The 4081-nt window shown below is 38.9% G+C and overlaps 1 long non-coding RNA gene across 1 annotated transcript; it reads right to left on the bottom strand.

The window, feature by feature from the left end:
- Positions 1 to 812: 812 nt before the first annotated feature.
- On the bottom strand, positions 813 to 1576 carry LOC122417543 (uncharacterized). The gene is made up of 4 exons (XR_006262308.1): positions 1451 to 1576; positions 1274 to 1336; positions 1044 to 1121; positions 813 to 870 (listed from the first exon to the last, which is right to left on the bottom strand). It is a non-coding gene; the product is annotated as an uncharacterized lncRNA (long non-coding RNA).
- Positions 1577 to 4081: the final 2505 nt, after the last annotated feature.

The following is a 4081-nucleotide window of genomic DNA, read 5'->3' as shown; positions in this document are numbered from 1 at the left end:
AATGAGGTATGTAATGACATACCTCGTAAATCCACTTGCTTCGATCGGGACAACCAATCTTGTGCGTGACGATCCGTCGATCGGTACTACATTTGGTGCTAGTTCCCCAGCGAAGAGATTTCCACTGGAAACAAAAGAAATCCGAAATATTTCGGCGACTTTCAAGAGAAACAGTTTACGTCTTTTTGTGATGTTTTTTAAAAATCAAAACTCCAATTGAAAAAAAAAACATTACAAAAAGACGTAGAAATCACATCGTTACGAGGTTACGAGGTTACGAGGTTCACGAGTATCTTACCATGTTTCTCGCAGTTGCGCTGTGGATCCTACGTTCTCCTGAATAATGTTTGTCGGCACAACCGAAATGTTCTCGTTACTAGAATGAAAAGAAACACTTGTACAAGGACTCGTTCTCGATCTTTTTTTTGGGTACGGGCGTAAACATTTTTTTTTTTTTGATTAACCACTCCAAGGATCGGATACGTTGTAACGATGTATTTTTTTTTCGTCCAAATAGCGAATATCTTACCATATCTCCATTAATTGTGGTGGGCAATCCCTCACCGGCTTTTCGACTGTCGCAAGGTTCTCACTACCGGAAACAAAACAAAATTTCTCATAAAATTGTTACGTCATAGCTGCAATTCAAACTCCGTTTTATTTAAATTTGTTAAAAAATTGTAAATTGTAAATTGTAAAAATGAGTAGAAAATATTTATGTATAATGATAAATAAATATTTTCTACTCATATATATATATTTTTTTTACTCATTATTTGGTTACTTCGTACCATTACATACCTCGTAAAATCAGTCGATGATCCTTCGATCGGCGTCGAACTGTATACTGGTTCAGACAAGATATTTCCACTGGAAACAAAAGAAATCCAAAATATTTCGACGACTTTCAAGAGAAACAGTTTACGTCTTTTTGTGATGTTTTTTTAAAATCAAAACTCCAATTGAAAAAAAAACATCACAAAAAGACGTAGAAATCACATCGTTACGAGGTTACGAGGTTACGAGGTTCACGAGTATCTTACCATGTTTCTCGCAGTTGCGCTGTGGATCCTACGTTCTCCTGAATAATGATTGTCGGCACAACCGAAATGTTCTCGTTACTAGAATGAAAATAAACACTTGTACAAGGACTCGTTCTCGATCTTTTTTTTGGGTACGGGCGTAAACATTTTTTTTTTTTTGATTAACCACTCCAAGGATCGGATACGTTGTAGCGATGTATTTTTTTTCGTCCAAATAGCGAATATCTTACCATGTCTCCATTGTCCGCGGTGGGCAACCTCTCCCCGTCTCCTCGGCGGTCGTTGCGTCCTCACTACCGGAAACAAAACAAAATTTGAAATTTTTGGGCGAATTTTTGGGCACTAAAAAAAAGAACGAGACGAGTCTTGTACGACTCGTTCTTGGACAAATAGCGATTATTTCTTACCGTCTCTCGGTTCCGGCACCCGTCACTATGAAAGTTCTTTCGGCTTCCGCCTCAAGAACCGCGCACGGAACAGCAACCAGCTGCTCGGACTGCGGTGTTCGCACCAACGAAACAATTCTCTGATTCCGGTGCGTGTGGAGCCACCACGAGCGCACCGCTTTTATTGAATCGAGAAGAGGCTGCGTTATATTTTTAACGTCCCCGCCGATGGTTGTGATCATACGCAAATGTTCTGCCCCGGACAAAATTGACATTATAACTTTGGCCGCGTTGAACGAAGATGGCATGTGTTTTGTATTTATAACGCGAGTTATATCGCTCAACATCTGGTTGATGAACCGGGATGAGAGGTGGAGTTCCTGACCCGTCAGCAGTTTTTTGTCGGCGTCGGAGCCGGTCATCGCTTTCTCTATATCCTTCAGACTTTCCGGCCCAGGGAAATCGAGAAAGGTGATTTTTGATTGCCGGTCAGCCGAAGACCAGGTCTCAATCGAGAAATAACGACTCGAGTTCGGATTGAGGCTCGTTCCCGGTGTCACGAGTGACCTGGCGACCTGGTCGAAATTTGACGATGGTGCACTCCTTAACTGTGCCAGCCAATATCCAGTCTTTGGAAGGAAAGGTGACCAACAGCTCGGAGGTTGCGTATGATTCGCCACCGCGTCGAAAATCCCTTTTTCGTTGATGACAAGAATTTTAAACGTCGCGGTGGTGCGAAGACCACGAGCCTCCAGAGCATTCAAAAAAGCTTCCCGGAGCCCGATAAAGTCTTCGCTCCCCTTTATTAACGACGTTTTGCCCATTCCCGAGCGGCCGTTCATTAGGATTGTTGTTTTGGACTGAGTAAATTGCCACGAGTTTACACAGCGATAAAACTCATCCATCGAATAAACGGTTAAAAAATGCGTCGGGAGCTCGGATCGAGCATTCAAATTCCGATGAACAAGGATGTTGCTGATTGAAGCTGTTGACAGAAAAAAAAGAAAAAATATTTTAAATATTACGATTATTTACGGAATGTTCGACTGTTAATTCGAAGAGAAACTCACGCATTTTGAAGCGGTGAAGTAGTGAACGTAGCTTATGACGGCTAAATCTGCAAGTACATGATCAAATTGAGCATTAAAAAAGGGCAGTACTACTTCTCTATTCTGCATTTCTCTATTCGTAAATAACTATATGGGTAATTTCTCTATTTAGATATAACTCTATTCTTAAATATCACTGTGTTTCATCAACTCTATGAGTAAATATGTTTAATCTTTGGTCCTGGATATTTAGGATTAGAGATTTATCAGGCTACAGATTTTCTCTCATAGACTTATTTGAGAACCGAGTAATGAAGAATAGAGTTGAGGCAGGACCAAAAATTGAACATATTTACTCATAGAGTTGATGAAACACAGTGATATTTAAGAATAGAGTTATGTCTGAATAGAGAAATTAACCATATAGTTATTTACGAATAGAGAAATGCAGAATAGAGAAGTAGTACTGCCGATAGAATTATTTGCGACAAACTTGTTTTTCAGCGATAACTCAGCTCTCGAAAGTCTTAGACCAATATTGCAGGGGAAAAATGGTTGAAAAGAGCAAGGTACAATTTTTCATTCGGTATTAAACTTCATGTCATTAAATTTTGAGTACGCTCATTACTACGCTCTGGTATACCTTAATAAATTTGTTTCCACAAAATTGTAACGGAAGTTATATAGCCGGCCCGTGGCGTTATATATAAACCTAGCGAAAACATACCGCTTGTGAGAAACTCGTTTTTTGAAAATAACTCACGTAAAAACTATCGCAAACGAAAATTTCCAAGGAAGAATATTTGCACAATGGTGAGGTATAATTTTTCGTGAAGGTTTCAACTCGATCCAATCATTTGAAAATTGATTATTCAGATTGACCAGAGACCTACAGTTGACAATGAATGGAAAGCGGTTTTGACGAGTTTGCAGAAATATTTCGACGGGTGAAAAGACACCCAATTGTTTTTAAACTCGAAAACCAAAAATTAGCTGGTTTGTTATATGAAATGAGTGGGATAGAATTATTTGCGACAAACTTGTTTTTCAGCGATAACTCAGCTCTCGAAAGTCTTGGATCAATATTGCAGGGGAAAAATGGTTGAAAACAGCAAGGTACAATTTTTCATTCGGTATTAAACTTCATGTCACTCAATTTTGAGTACGCTCTTTAGCACGTCATGGTATACCTTAAAAAATTTGTTGCCACAAAATTGTAACGGAAGTTATATAGCCGGCCCGTGGCGTTATATATAAACCTAGCGAAAACATACCGCTTGTGAGAAACTCGTTTTTTGAAGATAACTCACGTAAAAACTATCGCAGACGAAAATTTCCAAGGAAGAATATTTGCACAATGGTGAGGTATAATTTTTCGTGGAGGTTTCAACTCGATCCAATCATTTGAAAATTGATTATTCATATTGACCCGAGACCTACAGTAGACAATGAATGGAAAGCGGTTTTGACGAGTTTGCAGAAATATTTCGATAGGTGAAAAGACACCCAATTGTTTTTAAACTCGAAAATAAAAAATTAGCTGGTTTGTTATATGGAATGAGTGGGATAGAATTATTTGCGACAAACTAGTTTTTCAGCGATA

Source organism: Venturia canescens, chromosome 10 (genome assembly GCF_019457755.1).
Source record: "Venturia canescens isolate UGA chromosome 10, ASM1945775v1, whole genome shotgun sequence".
Classification (NCBI taxonomy): domain Eukaryota; kingdom Metazoa; phylum Arthropoda; class Insecta; order Hymenoptera; family Ichneumonidae; genus Venturia; species Venturia canescens.
Note: the sequence above shows the minus strand (reverse complement) of the source record. Positions and strands in the feature narration are given on the sequence as shown.